Source organism: Heliangelus exortis, chromosome 25, assembly GCF_036169615.1.
Source record: "Heliangelus exortis chromosome 25, bHelExo1.hap1, whole genome shotgun sequence".
Lineage (NCBI taxonomy): Eukaryota > Metazoa > Chordata > Aves > Apodiformes > Trochilidae > Heliangelus > Heliangelus exortis.
This window is the reverse complement of record NC_092446.1, coordinates 601,767-620,635: the sequence shown is the minus strand read 5'-3', so window position 1 is coordinate 620,635 and position 18,869 is coordinate 601,767. Positions and strand designations below refer to the sequence as shown.

Here is an 18,869-nt window from a genome sequence, read left to right as displayed (position 1 = left end):
TGGAAAGTGTTTTGTACTCTCGAGCAGTAACTTCCAGTGTGTTTGTTCCAGTGTCACCATGTCTTGTGTGTTGAAGTTAAGACCATTTTTAATCCATCTTAAATGTTTCATGGACACTGGGAGCCCCACAGGGCCTCTGTCTGCAATGTCCTTAAGCCTAAATATGGCCTCGGGTTTTCTAGATCTGAAATTGAGTAGGTCTTAGAGTATCTGCTAATATCTCTATTTTACTCATTAACTGGAGGAATCCCAATAATTAAACTGGTTTTAATTCTTAATATCCTCTGGAAAAAAAATTACCTGGTTTGGTGTTAAGCACAGAGAAATTATTGTTGTAAGTCACTAAAAACGGAATTCCTGGGGTGGTTAAGACTGGTAGTAAATGTTAGGAGCAAATAGACAAAGTACCTGATATGTAACTTGATTTTGCCTGATGTTCTTAGCAAAGCTAAAGAAAACGAAGCAAACATAATCTTAGCTGACAGGTGTTTCACTGTCTAGTTTAGTAAACAGCCTCTTTAAAAAGTATTGTCTCTCTTAAACAGTTGCTGTAATTGTAGCCAAGGTTTAGGAAAAAGTAAGGTGCATGAGCATCGCAGAGCAGGGAGCAGGTCCAGCCTCAGAATTAGTGGGTCTGGGTAGGAAAATCACTCTTTTAAAAACAAACTGAAGTGCCTGTCTTGATACAAGGTTTCCTTTTCATTGTAAGACTGTGAAAGATCACAGCAAAAGTATAAGTGAAGTAGAAATGAGGGCTGTGTTATTCTTTTTGGCACAATTCTTATGTTTGCACAGCTGGTGGCCAACCAGCTTTAGCCTGCAGCTGAATGTGGAGATGCATGCCTGAGTTATTCCCTCTTTTTCTGACATTATTAAAAAAAAAAACCTTAAAACCATTGACAAATAATTTGAACTCTGTCAATATGCTGATTACGTATTTCTGTGAAAAAGCTATGGACATGGGTGGATTATTAAATCATTTTGACACAGTTTTTGCTCAGATAGCAACAGGAACACTCAACCACCCAGAGTGCTTGAGCCTTCCCCCTCTCTTTGCTGTTATGTGCAGCTTCATTTTGGTTACATGCCAAGTTTACTGTGATTTTCTTGCCATAGGAAGAGCAGAGCTTGCTGGTACTACTCATTAAAGGCAAGAGGATTAACATCCAGTCGTTTTCCTCTAAAACCACAGAACTATCAGGAAATAACTAAGCCCTAAAGTTTTAGATTTGTAGAAATTATTTCCTCCTAATGCATTTACTTGGGGGGGAGGAATTTCAGAATCCTGTTATGTAAGAGAGAGACAGAGCCCTATTTTAATCTCAGGAACTGATGTTTAATGGCTTGTTTTTTCCTTTATTGGTCTAAATAATTCCTCAGAAATCAGCTGACCAGAAGTGCTAGGGAAGTATTTTACCTCTTTTGCTGAAACTGTTATTGCTCAGTAATTTCACTAATCTTCTTTGCAGTGAGATTAGATTGCAGATGCTTTGGTGCAGGGAGAATTTATTTGTGAAAACTGCTTAGTGCTGTGGGCATCACAGAGTGGACACAGCAGTGATCAATCAGGTGCAGTGTTCCATTGCTGAGAAGTGTTTTGAAATACCTATTGCTGTGGCTGTGCTTCAAGTTGACAGTGTTCCCTTGGAAGATGGTGTTTGTGATGTGAACTTCAATGCATTGTGCTCGGTTTTTGACAACAAATGATGATGATGTGAGTTGGAAGACAAAATTGCTGTGTTATTATTTCACATGGAGATCTGGACCCTATCATCTAAAAAAGTTTTGTACAAATAAAAATTGTTGTCTGTTATCTTGATCTCTGACATCTTCAGGTGCCACTCATACATGTTCTTTTAAAATGGTTTAGTATAGAAGCATTAATATGCCATACTTATGAATAAAATATATTTAAAATGTATTTGCTGATAGATAAGGTATGAAATGTGAATGGGTGTATACAGATAGTGGTTAAAGTACACAGAATAGCTGAGGTGACAGCTAACTGGCCTATGCTGTGTCCTCTTAGGAGTTTTGGTTTTGTGACAGACCTATCTAGTATAATTAAACCCTATTTTGTTGCTTACATACAGGCAGCAGAAAGACAGTTCTTCTCAGTGCAAGGCCTGAAGTATTGCTCATGTCATGGAATTACGAGCTACAGCAACTACTTGCCTCTAAATTGCCAGCTTTCCTGTCTGCCCTACTTACTCAATATGAAAAAAACCTAATCCTGTGGATTTTATTTCCCTCTCTGTAGGACAGCAGTGAGTAATTACTTTTCTCTGGTGAAGGTAGAGATGCTGGAAAAGTTTAATTAATGCCCATTAGGAGATACTGCTAGTACTCAAATGAATTCATTAAGGCAGGGCGCTTAATATTCATCAAAATAGCAAATAATTGCAGTGGAACTAATGTTGTTTACACTGCTGCCTGTTACATCTTTTTGTTCTGCAAAATAATTCAGGATATATGGATCTTCCTTAGCCAGGGATGTTTTTTCTAACCCCTGTGTGAAGTGTACAGGTTCAAAAGGAGGTTGGGTTTAGAGCATCTCAGTCGCCTGCTGCTTTGTCCCTGTGGGGCTGAGGAACACCAGGGGGAAAGGTCCATTTGTCTGCTCAGCCCTGAGGGACATGGGGAGGTACCACAGGTGCAGGAAGTGTTTACACTGGGAAGTTTCAAAGTATTCAGAATCAACCAACAGTTTTCTGCTTTGTCTCTAAGCTGAAAGTCTACTAAAAATAGGATATTCTTCATTCAGCCATCAGGCTCTGGTATGTAATGTGAAGTGTCATGCTGTAGAGCAGTAGAAGGTTTTTTACCTGAGGAAGTTCTTTCTGTGGGCTGTTTTTTCTTATACCAGCTGAAACGCAGCAAAGAGAAAAAGGACTTAAATCAATTTCTGCTTTCTTCAATCACCCTCAGGGGGCATAAAATTTACTGTTCTGAAATCCTTGCTTATTGCCTCTTGGCAAACGCATCTGTTTTGTTTTGGTTTTTTTTTTTCCTAATTGAACTATGTTCTTAAGAGGTCCATTGCTCTTCCTGGTTTGTGTGGTAGCAGAGACATTGGATATTAATGAAATGGCAAAGAAAAACACCTCTCCTGTTGTGGCTTTTTGTTTAGGGGTATGTTTTGTTTTGTTGGGGTTTTGTTGTTGTTGTTAAGAAAATGCTCTTAGACAAAACTTTCTATCTTATCTAAGGGATTGACAATCAGGACAAGCAAACTGGGCCCTTTCTCCAGGCTGCTTGCAGTCATCTGGAAAGATTTAGTATTCTCTATTACCTGGAAGTATGAGGTTTAAATACAAGGTGTGAGGCACCTCCTACATTTGACAAATTTGCAGAGACAAGAATAAAATCTGCTGTTTGAAGTATCAGTGTGTGCCTGATTCAAATGCAAGAAATCCAGGTGCTGCCTGCAGCCTTGTCCGGACCTCGGTGCTGCTGCACACAGCACAAAAATTTAGAAGTAGAGGAAATCTAAAATTTTGCTCTTCATAGTTTTGGGCATGTGCTGGTTTTGCTCAATAAGAGATGCTGCAGTCTCCTGTTTCCAGCACTGCTGCCCCTGGCACAGCCACCCCTGCCCAGCACACGGGGCTGATCTTTCCCAGCAGATCCTGATGTGCAGCAGGGGTTTCACCTGATTGCTCTGACAGCGCCTCCAGGAAAGCCCTGTTGGTCTCCTAATAAGAATTTAACCTGGCAGTTAAAGAGAAGATGATCTCCATTTCCTCACGTTACTTATTTGAGCAGCAAGATGTCTGGTTTCTTTGCCGTTTCTCTAGAGCTGCCAAGGGGTTCTGAAGGGTGAATTTTGGGATTTAAGTGGTTTTGTTTAGTAACAACCAAGTGCTAGCTGTGTAACTGCTGCCTGATCCTCATGAATAAAATCAGAAAGGGCCTTCACTGCTATTCACTCACAGTTTTGTGAGATGATGATTGTTAGAACAGGTACCTGCTGTCAGAATTGCTCGATCATAGGTGAAGGGTAGTATTTAATCATCTATGTTCTATTATATTGGTAAGCTGATATATATATAATCAACTTATATTGAAGCTCTGTTTGAACAAATCTCTGAGGCTGGCTGTGTATATGATATTGTATATCAGATACTTGTATTCAACAAAAAAGGTAACCTTTTAAAGCTCTTACCTTCAGGTTCATGTGTGGGTTGTGGAAGCAAGGAGAAAGGAGGCATTTTAGTAAGAAGTATCTACCATGGATAGCAGAAATGTCTGCTCTATGAAATACTGTGCTCTGGCAACAGTCAAGCATTTCAGAGAGATTACTGCAGAACCTATACGGTCAGACAAGGATGACAGAAAAGGGAATGATGCAATAAATACAGGAAGAAACTACCATGCTGTCAGTTTGGGTTTTCCTGTTGGGGTGTTCATCCATAGCTGCTTTCTGATTGATTGTGAATGGAGAACAGAAATTAGATTTGGCTTTGCCTTCAAAGCTGTCTTTTTATTTGAAGTGCTTTCTTATGAGAATTCCATTTCTGTGTCAGTCTTGAATTTAGTGAGCTCTTTAAGCAGATATAAATGAGTCCAGCCTTTGGAGACAGCTGCATCAAGATGATGACTGGCAAGCTTCCCGAGCTGAATGCACTGCAGCTCAGGCTCCCAGTGTGAAACTCATATTACTGTAACTGGACAACCCTTTCTGTCTCATATTCTATACAAACGTGATTGCTTTGCTTACGACATCTACCTTGTGCCGAACTTTCAGGGGCAAAAATTGAACTGAAAGCAACTGGTGAAAGTTAATCTCTGAATCCAATAGATTGTCGTCCACACAGCTGTAGACATCTGGCAGAAAGCCTGTTTTGTGCTCTATTGTTTAGACTTTGATTCTCATTCACTGCCAATATGTCTATTTTGTGGCCATTTATTGTGCATAGAGTAGGGAGTGTAGCTGGCTTGGAAGCTCAGCACAAGTGAAGTGATACATGCCATTGTATCTGAGTGCAGCCGTGGCCCATGGACCTTCTGAAATCAGATTATTTTAGGTTTTTAAGGATGGTTATATATGAGTTACATAAACTTGTTTATATGATGGAAAGCACGAAGTAAAAATGAAAGCAATGGTTATCTTGTTGTGAAGTTGCTGTCCTTGCTTTTCCGCTCTGCTTCAACTAGTTCTAGTTCATAGCATGTTTTGAAGTAGCAGAAGAAGTTTGTTCTGCAGGTAAAAATAATTGGAAACACAGCTATGGTGTTGCCCGTGCAGAATGACTTCTGCACAGGTGAGCAAATGCCAGGGCATGCCAGCTAGAACTTAATCTGCTGCAGAACAGACCTGTCATCTCTGCTTAGAAGTTCACATAGGTGGCAACAAAAGAGTGAGTTTTGCTTAATGTTCAGCAAGTTCTGAAAACCAGTTTTTTTGTTTTAATGAATAGATTATTTGCCCTTTTTTACTCTGCCAGTCTCTCAAAAGCAGGTGTTCTGAAAACTTTCTAGCAAAACATTTCTTAGAAAAAGATTATCTTGTAGAAACTCTTTGGAAATTTTATGGTTTGGTGGTTTGTTTCATTTTTTAACTTCTCTTGATAATACTTAGCAGGTAAAAGCACAGAGAAGAGGCAGCAAATAAGTCTTTGCAAAGTTGCTGAGAGCACTTTGTGTCAGGCAATGGGGCCTGAGTGTGTTATTCCTGTTGTTCTCCTGAGTTGCAGCAACCTTTAATAAATACCCTGCACTGAGGAAATGAGGATGTCTCCTGTCTGTTCTGTGTCTGCTTTGGGTGGGTATGAGACATGGGTTCATTAGTAGTGTGAAGGTTTATGTATTAATAGCTCTTAGTTAATAAACTCATTTACCAGCTTCTTTTTCCACATGCTGACTGACATTCTCCATTGAGACTCTTTTCTTACAAACTAATGATAGATAGAAATGCTGAGAAGCAGATGTTGCATGACCAAGTAACCAGCTGTGCACTAACAAAATGAATCTCATGGTGATTAGTTAACAGTTCCTTGGCAGTCAGAGGCATATGTAAAACAGTAAACACAGCATGGGGAAATAATAATAATAATTAAAAAAAAAAAAAAAAAGCAGCATTTTCTGAGCTTAAAACATTGGCCACACCAGTTCAACCATCTGTGTTGCTGAAGAGCTGACTGTGTTGTGGGTAAGTCATACCAAGGTCAGTTGAACTGACTCAAAAGCCCTTAACTCTTTATTGGTAAAGTACATTTGTGTTTTCTGAGTATGGGCTGCATGTAATGTGAAGGACATGAGAGCCACAGGGATGTCTAAACTTAAGCTGTCAATAAGGGAAAATTATCACTGGTGTGGTGGGGTTAACTCTGTTACTGGAACGAAGCAGCCGTGGTTGTATCTATGGGTGAGTGCATGTAAGGAGGATGATAAAGATTGTTATGACCTTCTGGGTATGTAATGTAGAGCTGTGGCTGCAGTTACCACAGTCTTCCCCCTGCAATAATTCTCTTCTGCAATGCCTTTTTTTTTTTTTTAATCATTAGAGAAATAGATGAGTGTGCTAGTCTGTGAAAGCTGTTGTCCTTCCCATTTTACCCTTCCAATGCCCTTCTTGCCCCTGCTGCCCAACAAAATAGCACAGACATGTTTTTCAGTTACCATCACAGATAGCAACAGTTTGAAGAGTAAATTTGGAGAAAGTGTCAAAGTTGTGAACACTGCTTTTTAGCACTGCTCTGGTGTTACAGCTGGTTTTAGACACGTTTTCATGCAGCCCAGTGATGGGAAGGTGCAAGGATTTCCAAGTTCAATGTTGAAAACAACCTATGTGTGGAAGGCTGGTTCAGGTTGAGCTCAGGAATGTGATTCTGCATTTGGAGGCTTTGGCAACCAGCTATTATAAACCACTCTGGGACAGTGGGTTTTTCATGTATTAGGACTGAAAGTATTGAGTACCACAGCTTTCTTCTGCAGTGCTGCTCTGAACGTATCGTGTCCACGTGGCACAGTGGCTTGGATAATTTGCAGTATTGTTAAGGACTTAAGTAGGCTTTAAACTTTCCTGAATAACTTCATCATGTTAGAGCACATGCAAATAATAAAACCTTAGTATATATCTGTCTTGTTAATTTTTATCGCTGCTTACAGATACTGTGCTCCTGGACTTTTTTCTTATACTTCAAGCAATACTAGGTTGCCAAATAGTTGAGTTAATAGTACATTTCAAGAAAAAAAATATTTTTTTCTATAATCCTGGCAGTAAATTTGTTGGTGAGCCGTAATCCAGAAGACTGGCATTTATGCAGATGGTATGTTTCTGCCCAAGGAAGTAAACTAATTATTACGAAAAACCCAATCATTCCCTGTGAAATGCTGTTTCTTGTCAGATGTCAGGAACATGTGCACATTACGCAGCATATGGAAACAACAAAATGTAATTATGTTAATTTTCTAAGGTTCTTCAAAGTAACTGGTGGATAACCTGCCCGTTTTGCCATTAAGCTAAGTCAGTGCAGTAAATATTAAAGTAATTCTCAGTTCAGGAGATACTCTTAATGGAAAAAAGCATGTGTTGAAATTTGGACTCAAGTGTATGCAGTGCAACTGAATCCTTTTAGCTGGTACTGGTGTTGCTCTAGAGAGAAAATAACATCTAACTAGGTTATAATAATTGTACTCTTGAGGATAAATAGGAAATTTTCATAGGAATCTAATAGGCAAACTTTGTTCATAGAATGGAGTTGTGTCTATTTTTGTGATTTTGTAGGCACTTAATCTGTAAGATAGGAACCTCTCAACTGCTGGATTTATGAAATCACTTTTAGTTCATCCACATTCTTTTCTGAGTCCTTCAGGGTCCGAACACTTTTATTTATGGAACATTTGAGAGTGGGAACAATAACGACGCAATTTTTTTTTTTAGTAAATTGGAAGTCTTCAAATCTCCTGAAAATTTAAAGCTACTGCATTGTTTTGCATCAACACAGTGGTTCCTGGTTCATGTTCCAAATTCTTTGCCTGCATGACCGTAAAAATAAATTATGAACAATCAGTTAGGACAGGAGGTGTAATCAGTTAAAGCCTAATGAAGCTTATACTTCAGAGCAAGCTCATCTGCTACAATGCTACCTTAGCTGAATCACTGCTGCAAATGGGTGGTTTCATAATTGCATTTCAGGTTAGGTTGATAATACTCCTGTATCTCAGTGCCACCTCATGACAGGCTGTCTGCCTCGGTCACTGCACGCCGGCCGTGCGGGAAGGTCGAGGATCCTCTCCCAGCCTTGGGAACCTGCTTGGAGAAGGTGCCCAAACCTGGCTGTGCCCCCACCAGGGTCTGTCCAGTGCTCCAGCTGGAGCTGGGGGTGTGAAAGCTGACTGGAAATTTAAATTAACACACAAACTATGGAGTGAGTGCTGCTCCCCACAGCTCTTGCTGTGATGTTTTACACCATCACAACTCACTCTGCAGCTCCTGAACTGGCACTGGGGATGCACTAGGACTGCCCGGGCAATTCCAGTTCTTGCACTTTCCTGGGAAGCAGGAAGCAGGCTGAGTGCTCCCTGTGTGCTGGCATCGAGCTCTTCGCGCTTGCTCTCTGCAGAGGAAATGCTGTTTTGTATTTAATTGAAAATCCTGGGTGCCATAACTGAAAATAAACCTTATTAAATGAATAGTGATGAAATAACAGGATATGCTGTGCAAGGGAAAAGATAAATTCCTTTCAATTTTAGTATTGCACAACGATTAACTTAAGACATAGGGAAATGTTCTTTCCTTATGTGATTACTTCAACAACAACATGCCATTAAGATCATAAACACATGCTTCCCTGCAAAATTAAATTACAACAAAATTGTAGTTCATGGAACAAAACAGAGATATTCATGGGTGTGACAGATAAATGTGTGCTCAGCCTGTGTGAAGGGGGTTGGAGTGTGCTCATGTCTCCTGGTACCAAATAAATGATGGAAAAGGTGTTTGGAGACATCTTTATATAGGTGAAATTCATTTACTGAATTGAAAAATTTTTAAATATTTTGAACAATGTTGGTAGGTCTTGAATTTTTTTTTTCTATTTTGTAGTAATGCCATGGGTTGGGTAAGGTTATTATAAAACTGCATCATGGATGTTCATTATGTTCTCAGAGGTATTCTGGGGAAAATTCTAAATCTTATATCCTTACAAGTATAATTAACCAGAATTGATACTAAATGCTGTTTTGTAGATTGTGTTCTGAGAGAAAGCATTTTTCATGTTTTATTTTCATGAAAATGGGGTGACGTAGTCAAGCTAGAAGCTGCAGTGCTGTTTTTACCAAATGATGCAAAACGTCACTGTTAATATTTTCTGTCACAATTTGTTTTTGCCGAGAAACATCCCTGATGCAGAGCTGCTGTGTGAGCTCGGGTGAGCCAGGGCACATCTGGCACTGCAGGGATTGTGCTGAAGCCATGCTGCGGGGGGGATGTGCTGTTTTCTGATGAAGCTTTGAGATGTCTCTGATCAATACAGCTGTGGCACACATCTGGTGAGGTGGGGAGTGCTGAGCTGGCACTGGGCTCTCGCTCTGGGGCGCGGTGAGACGCAGCTGATCCACAGCATGGGTCACTGAGAGCTGCTGGGCCAGGCACGAGCTGTCCCTGGGGAACCAGCCTGCCCAGAGACCTTTGGGATTCCTCGTAGGAACCCTGCAGTGTCTGTTCCTGGAGCAGGAGTTGCTGGGTTATCAGTGTGGGGGTTATCAGTGGGGTCTCTGCCCTGGCTGGAGCTCGGAGCTCGGAGGTCCCTGCAGGACAGAGCTGTGTGCCCAAAGCTCCCTCAATGCACCTCCCACGTGGGAATGAGCCACGCTGTTGGGAGAGCTGTTGTTTCCTAAGGACATTTGGGGTGGGTCTGTTATTTGGGAGCCCACTTTGCTCTTGTGCAAGCTTGCTCTTGCATCCAGCTGCAATGGACCTCGCAGACAGCTGAAGGATGCCTTCCCTGTGGATGGTTCCTCTTGCCTGTGTTGGTTGGTCAGCCAAGAGGTTTGTTCTGTTCCACAACAGACATTCAGCATCTACTCTGTATGGTTCTTGCTCTGCCCAGCTCCAGACTGAAATAGGTTAGTGGGCCTAGAAGTGACACAGAGTGTAATTTCATGTCTTGCTTCCTATGGAAAACAGGCTAAAAAAAAACCTGCCTATGATTTGCATAAGTGCTATTCTAATCAGAACACTCAAAAAAAATTAAAAAAAAAGAAAAAAAAAAAAAGAAAGGTCTTGGCATCTGGACATGTACCCTTATGCTAGGAAAACAGTGCCAAGTCCCAAGCAGATTAAATCGCTTGTGTAACACAGAGCAGCTGCAAGGACATTTTTCTTTGGGGATGTGACTGAAATGTGTCATTCTGCAGAGCTGCACGCTACTTAAGCAATAAGATATGGTATGTTATACATATGTCAGTGGCTGAAATGTGATGCTATGTTAGGACAAAGACAGTTTCTGCCAAGCACTGCAATAGGTTAACCTGCAAAAGTGCCCTCTGTGAAATCCCTTGTTGGGATGGGATGTTGAAAAAATACTTATGTTTGTGAGGAGGTTTGAATTTGAACATCAGCTGCGGCTTATCAAAGGGAAGCATTAATATTAGAACAGTTTTGGGACTCAAGTAACATTTTGTTCAGTTGTGTATGTTAATGGTGCTTTCTGGACTAAATTGGTTTATTTCCCGTTTCAATAAATCCTTTCCTCTAGCATGAATAAACTAAAACCTCACTCTGTAAATTTCAGGGAACGAATGGGTGGTTATTTATATATTGGGAAAAACAAGCCATAGTTACCCCAAGGAAAGTCAAGTCACTTCTATTGTTCGGGTTACTTATCTTTGTTTTGGAGTGTTCTGCTTCTGTGTCTGCTCCAGTAGGAGCAGCCTAAATGATTTATGTGTTACTACGACCTGTGACAGCTCCTGAAGACTGTGATTTCACAGGTCCAATGTCTGTATTTGACTTTACAGCCCGAGTGCTGCAGCGACAGCTGCTGCTCATGCCAGGCAGCCTCTGCAGGTGTAGTGAGTTGCACAGTGATTGAAATTCAGCAAGGGACTGAGTGCATAATTAGGAAGCCTTAATAAAGTGATGTTATTAACCCTGTGTTTTTACTTTTTATTATAATTTTTTGAGATGCAATTTGCATATTGCAAATTCTAACATGTTTGAGCCCGTTTGTGTATTGCCCTACTGGCTCCATTGCCATGGTGGTTTGATTAGATCATATTCTGTCTTGCTTGATGTGTTTGTATTAATTTACTGTTGTGGTGTCAAAAACACGTTGCCTCTCATGCTTTACACTTCTGTCCTCCTTTGGGAGGCATAGTTAGATCTTGCAAATCTACATTTTGTTCTGTGAGGTGCTTCAAGCTCCCAGGCTGTGCTCTGTGACCTTTCAGATATCCCTGTAAATCTTTCACCTTAAACCTGGCAGTGGTAGAGGCTTCCAGGGTGTAGTTTACCTGGAGCTTTGTTCTTTATCATCAGTGCAAATGCATCGTATTTCCTGTGGAAATCATGTGCCATTTCATCAGGTAATGTGGGGACCTCTAGCAGACAAGGACAGGGACAAGCAGAGCAGCGGTGGAGGTGAGGAGATGCAGCTGGAGGGAAGGATGCCTTTGCCTGCTGACCTGCAAGGACAGCTTCATCTGCTGTATCAACAGGGATGTTTCAAGGGTGGCTTTCCACTCAGACACTCTTCACTGACTCTTTTCCCAGCCACCATGATAGTATCAAATACAAAATGCTGTCTGTGAGCTCAAAGTATATCTCTGCTTTTAAGCGCTACCCTATGGTAATAAAAAACCCGAATTCTCTGCAGTGAGTCTTAGTTGTTTCAGATAGTTGTAAAACACTCCATCTTTTCCCATGAATTAAGCAGGACACATGCTGCCTCCCAGTGAAGTGTGGGGAAGCACTCATAGCAGATCTTTATAAATAGGCCAAAGATTGTTGATCTGTTCAGTGCTTTTTTAACATCTCAAGAAAATACAAAATCAAAGAGAGGAGAGGAAAGTTTCCATATATAATAAAAAAGGTCAAACTGTTCTCTTGTGGAAAGTTCTTCTGCATTTTTCCTCCCCGCAGTTAAGTTGAAGGATATGGTTATGTTTGCATTTTATTTGAAACCCATTCATTATTTTAAATTATTTGAGTTCTACTCATATCTCCTTCAGTGTCTGATCTATATCAGAAACAGCTGTAGAGTTCTTTATGCCTTGCCATTCTCCTATTTAATAATGATACGTTAAATACTTTGCATTATCAGAGAAAACCCTGTGCATTTGTAATTCTCCTGACTGCTCCCATAGTTAATGGATTTTTTGTGTGTGTGCAACATATTGCTGTAATCATATCAGATGCTTGAAGCTGGCATCTGCAAGTTTTAACTTCTTTACTCAAGGATTTTGACTTTAAATATTCTTAAGGTTGTAGGCAGAAACTGTAGGGGGCTATGCAAGCTTTTTTGCTACCGATGCATTGCAAAAAAAAAATTAAAATGACTTCTGCTGTAATTTCATGGCAATCATGCATGGGCTGAGCATGTCTATAGATGCAATGCGATACAGAAAAGAAAAAGTAGCATTCAGTGAAAAATAATGAACTGTGTGGTCACCAGTTATTGCCAACATTTCTCATCATCTCTGTGTACTGATCCTTTTTGGTTTTTACATGTATGTATGGTTTCATGGTAGCCCACTAAATGTATATAATTTATTTCCATGAAGACACTTACCTCTTCATGACGTTCTGCTAGGCTCTGATGGAGAGTCCTGTAACTGAAACAGGATAGCTGCAAAATGCTCCTGGTTCTTGAGGCCAGTAGAGCCTTTATCTGTTGTTGTCCTACACAGAGGTTTCTGAACACAACTGGTCTTTATCTACAACTTCTGCTGCAGTCCCCAGGTGGTGTGTGTCACCTCCTGCCACGTCAGAGGTGACAGTGTCCAAGGAGCCACTGGGAAGGATGGGGCAGCCAGGAGCTCTGCTCTCAGGCACTTGGGCTTTGCTGGTCCTGCCCCTGCTCAGTCTGTGCTCAGCCTGTGTTCTGAGTGCTTTTGCTGGTAGGTGGTTTGAAGGAAAGCTGTGTTTGTTGTTGTTTGAGATGGGGTGGGATCTGCCTTCCATGGGTGCAGGGGAGTGTCTGTCTGCTCTGCTTATGGGTGTTCCATGCTCTGAAGCTGGGAGTGATGAGCTTGGGGTAGGTGGTAGAAGATGCTTCTTTCCTGAAAAAATGCTTGATTTCACATTTCTGGATCCTTATTCTTTTCGGGATTCAGCCAACTCTGATGCATCTATTTGCAAACTAAGGCAATTGTTAGTTGGATAACAAGTGTTATTTTCAGATACCAACCAAATGGCGTTCAAAGACTCCAGCTAAATGCCATCTATATTCTGCCATTATTTTTTTTCTTCTTCCTTCTTCACTAAACAATAGATTTATTTTTTTTTCACAGTAGATAAAGAACCCAGCTATGGATATTCATGATCTAGAGTCTTCTTTTATAGTTGACTATGCTGTTTCTGTACTGCCAAAAATAAAAACCAGGAGGGTTGCATACAGGTTTTTGCTCCCACTGTTTGCATTTGATCTCTTGTCCTTCTCAGCTCCAAGTGTTTTTCAGAATAAACAAAACATTATTTGCCAGTGCTTTTTGTATTTCTTAAACGTTATTTGGAGGTACCCCTTCCAAAGCATATTGTAGTTATCTTCAAAACTTGAGATGCTTCAGTGATGAAGTTCATAAGCAAACACAAAGCCAAATTATATTTGCATACATTTACCAACAATGGGCTGGTTTGCTGGTGGAACATTTCCAACCCTGTATGATGTCAAGGGAACAGTACAACACAGTATGCTGTGATGTTCAAGAATAAGGACTGAAAAGCCTTGTCTCCCTGAATCAGTGAGTGAAGATCTGAAGGCATTATCCTGTAAAGGCTTGTGTTGATTGCCCCCTTGATCATTGTTGGTAATGAGCAGTGTCCTAAATCTGTAGGCTTAAAAAGCAAAAAACTCATTGTCACTGATGTTTTCTAAGTCTATTTTATATTATTAACAAAAATAAGTTCCCCAAAGTGAAGAGGGATGTTCATACTGTAATGAGGTTTGTGGCAACCTTATTTCTTAAATCTGGAAAACGGTTTTTCATTTATTTCAGAAGTACTGTAAAACACACTTCCAATATTTTGAATGCTATAATAAATTACTAATACCACGAGGCGTATCTCTACCATAGTTTGTGTAAATAAGAATATATTACCAAGAATATATTGGGCAGCATGTAGCAAACTACAATTAAACAAGCCTTTCAAAGTAAGCCTTTCTAATACATTTTAGCTTTCAGCTGGTACATCAGTCTGGTTAAATGGATTATTGTGGCCATGGAGTGCCTTGGGATTTTTTCTGTACAGTAGACCCAATGTAAATTCCTCTATGAATTGTTCTGTGTCTATCCTGTTAATGTAATTAGATGAATCTGACATACTTGCCCTTTACTTTTTCTGAATTTGCAGAATAGCTTTAATGACACAGCCATAGTTCAGCTACATGAAAGATCCTTAATTCAATTTTCTTTAAAGAAGATTGACACTAGTAGCATTTAGCCACTTAATAGCCTATATTTCACAGCATGGTAATCAGGAAATGCTCTGCACCATGATTTCTCTTCAGCACAAAGAAAAAAGATTTGCTATTGTAGTTAAAAGTTTATGGATTAGTTGTTTTAATTGGAGGAATTAAATTCCTTCCTCTGCTGTTAACAGTGTTGGTAATTCCAGAAGAGTTTTGTTCTTGATGTCTGTTAGTCTGCTCTCAACCCAAATCTCTGCAAATGAGGCTGGATTGAGGGAGAAGGTGAGAAGTCAGTCAATATGGCCAGACCATATTTTTTTCCAAATTTTGTCTTTACGAAATAGATTGTTTGCATTTCACTAAAAAACCAAGCTTCTGGTGTATTTGGCTCTTCTCCCACATTTGTGGTGGGAAATCAAGTTGAGACCTTGTCTGCTCTGTTCATTGTCAGGCGAAAATCTGTGTCTTGTGACAGATTTCTGTTTTCAGACAAATGTCAGTCCCTACCAGTGATACAGCAAATCAAGATGCCCTTACAATACCCGAGCCAGAGACCTGCCCACTGTGGCCCTTTGCAGAATCTCTGCTGAATTAGTCACTGGTTGGCCTTCTCTGATGTCTGATCTAGCAATCAGAAGGCATGATTAATTTAGACTTTGGGAGCAGAGCAGTGTGGACCTACTGCTGTTTGAGTCTCATTAAAAAGCAAAGGAGCAGGAGCATACATGTCACATTCCTGAGATGATTATCTGCTTGCAGCCTTTTGAACATCCTCAAGCGACTTAACTCCAAAGCAGCTGGTAGTCACCCATGGTGAAGAGGTGCTTATTGAGCCCTGTGGACTCAACACTGACATTTTCTTTCTCCTAGAAAGTAATGCTTCAGCTTTCAGAGAGTTTGGCTGCTCTTTGAAGAATCAGCAGTGTACCTGGTGAGTGAGCAGAGGTTCCCTTGAGTAGAGGTCAGCCCATGATGGGACCAGGACCTCTGCTACCAGAGGCATCATGGGCCCAGACCTGGTCATCATCTCAGATAACTTATAGGCCTGAATATTCCTAGGGAGCTCCTCTCTGCTCCTCTCAAAATGTTGCTGTCTCTTTCTAATTTAATTGAAATAGTTTGAACCTCCCACAAGTTTCTTGTACTGGCAGTGTAGGTGTGTATTTGCTGGGTGGGCAGCATCATGGTGCCATGTTCCTGCTGGGCTTTCTTGTTTTTTCCATAGTCTGTGAATTTGGGGGTTCTGTTGCATGTGCAGATCAGTAACTTGTGTTTAATGGTTGTATGTGAGCAGTTGGTGAGGAATATCATAGAGTTAATTAGCTGCATGCTAACTATAGCTTTGGTTTCCTAACATGCACATTGTGTAGCTGGAAGTGTCTTTAAATGGCTTCTGCTTGGTCACATCAAAGATCCCTTGACCTTACTTGATGCATCAGTAGCCTAGTTTTAATTAAACATTAACTGTTTTCCACTTGATTAACCCTGATAATTCCTGTTCTGGTTACCCACTTTTGAGCAAAGCCATCTAGCTGTTTTATTAGTCCTTAGTGTGTGTTTCCTGCTTGCAGTCACAGCGTATGAGTTTTTTCAAAAGTTTGCCAGAAATAATCCTTGTTTTCATCCCTTCACCCTTCAGCTTTGCAGCTCCTCATTAGCATATAGATGCCACTTTCTCTAAGAGGTGTTGGCATGGAAACTTCAGCCTACAGCTCCCCGCATAGCATGTGACATGCCATGCCTCTAGAGAGTTGTCACCTATGGTTGTGGGCATAGAACATGCATCAAAACAAAACTGAGAACTTCCACGTGGTGTTCAGAGTGATTTCTCTGGGATATTGCAGGTATTCCACACACTTAGCAACATTAGCCAGATGTACTTGTGACATTATTTTGATGAGACTTCTTATTGGGCAACAGCATAAAATCTTCACATATTGAATTCATAGAATTTTATTTCCATATTTAAACTTTGCTGTTTTACCAACATAACTACTTTAGAATGGACTACTTGGTGTTGAGGTCTAGTAGCACCATGGCAGTGCTCACCTCTTTACAACTGCAGTGTATATGCTATAGCATTTCTGTGACAGGTTGGATGTATAAATAGCTCTCTTTGTCCTGCTTAGGTGCACAGCAAAGGCAACTTCTTCACTGCAGTTTGTGGTGTGATAAGAAATAAAAGCCACTCCCCCTGTTTTTTGCAGTGTCTCTATCACTCATACTTTGTTCTGTCCTTCACTGTGCTGTTTTACTGCAGTGATGCTCAAGCTTTTTTTCTTCTTCAGTCACTTAGTTTTCCTTCCCAAACTGCAGTGTGTATATCCTAATTTAAACAGTTCTTTTGTGTTTAATTTAAATTGAAACTGAAAACAAGAGGCTTGTGCCTGCTCATCTCGCAGAACCTGAATTGCATAAAGTGCATTATTCCTCTTGACTGGTCCCTGTGTTGCATGTGTCATCCTTCAGAGACAGCTCAGCAGCGCAGCAAACACCAACCCGACATTTATTAGGTCATTTCAGAGAGTCTGATACACGAGGTTCTCCTAAAAGCCTGCGTGAAACAATGTAAAGGAGCATGTTCAGCTCCTGGGGGGGGAAATATCTGGCTTTTGCGTAAGAACAAGCTCTGGAGGCTGCCTGGAGCATCCTTACTACTACTTTATTTTTCCGCTTTTTAATGTACACTATTCTCAATGTGACTTTGTCATTTTATCTCTGCTTACTATTTGGTTTGACTTTCTTCTGTTTTCCCCAGGCGGTCCTTTCAATCTTCAATTTAGTCATCTTGGTTTCAGAGTATAGTCCAGTCTTTAAGGTTTTAATGTTAATATTAACCCCTTGGTGTCACCATACACTTAGTAGCACCTCTGCTTTTACTTTCTTTGGACTGAGTTGGTATTTATTGAAAAAGGTTTATAGGCTTTTAAATTTTAAAACATGAAGAGGGTAAGGTCAGTGACTATAGTCTCTGTAATTCTGCATCCAGCACAGATTTTCACCTCTTTCCAGGTTTTTCCAAGGTGCAAGGCTCCAAACGTAGCTAGCAACCAGCTAGCAACACAACTTCACAGCCCAAGTGAAGTGTGTGTGTATTGATCTGCCTAAGTGAAATATGTTTGTATTGTTAAACTGCAGTGCTATAGATCTGGCTTTGACAGGGAGATGGATGGAGCATTTTAGTGGTGAAACATTTTTAATGTTGAGAAGCCATCTTGTCTACAAACAATAAAGTGATTTGCAATAACAAATGGAAAATAGTTTTCTTCCAGGAGATTACACCATTTGTTTTCATTTTCCATGACATGTTTTGCTCATTATTCTGCAGGAAACGAATCCAAAGTTTTATAAAGAACAGCTCATGATGGCAACACAGGGAATTGGGCTGGGGGCTCACTGTCATGACCCCAGAGCACTGGGGGGCTGGGGGCTGCAGCACAGCCCAGCCGTGTTGTGGGGGTCACTGCATCCGTGCAGCTCCTGCAGAGCTGTCAGTTCTGTGCCATGGTGTTCCCTCAGCACTCCACAGTGCTCTTTATGTTTTTGAGTGTAATTTGTAAAAAAATATGACAGTGTTAAAGGAGGGTGAGAAATGGACTTCGTCCATAACCTGTTGCTGATGTCACTCAACAGGAACAGCTTCTGTTCCCCGGAGGTGATGTGCCAGCGTACGCCTGCAACTGGCTGTCCTCTGGGCTGGGTTTTGAAGACAAAGACTAAGAGTCTTTTTCCCTAAAGCCCCGAGTGTTCTGCTGGAGTATGTAACTTAAATTTATCAAGGTCACTGAACCCTATTTAATGTGCTTTCTGGGAAGATGACGGGGTACAAAAGATTGTTTTGTACCCTTCTGTCAGAAGGATGAAGCAGTAATACAAGAGCTCAGTTATTTGTGTGCTGAAGGGGCCGTGGTTATCTACTGATATGACAGATGTGCTAATGATACCTGACAGAAGTATTGCAAAGGAATAATTGTAAAAAAACGTCTTCTGTCATGCTGTGTTTTTTAAAAAAAACATTTTCTTTTTGTAATATCAAGAGTGTGGATTCCCATGTGACAAAACAGTTAGTCCAGGTGCTTCATCTGTAGGTGTAAACTGGATAAAAAGTATTATCACTGTATTTTGAAGTAGTTTCCTGTTTGTAGACACTTTTAATACATTTTGTGTTTTGATACTTTTTCTTGATTTCCAAACAGTTGCAGAATACTGTCACTATCCTGCTTGGGGGAGATACTGAGGTTGGATGGTTGCTGCTCAGCTATCCCTACAGTCACCACGCTAGGCTTTGGTAGC

General features: G+C 40.6%; 1 protein-coding gene across 4 annotated transcripts in view; it reads left to right on the top strand.

Annotated features, from left to right (window-relative positions):
* Positions 1–18,869, top strand: part of MAGI3 (membrane associated guanylate kinase, WW and PDZ domain containing 3) — a 52,761-nt gene that overhangs the window by 10,014 nt on the left and 23,878 nt on the right. The gene's annotated exons all lie outside the window — the stretch shown is intronic.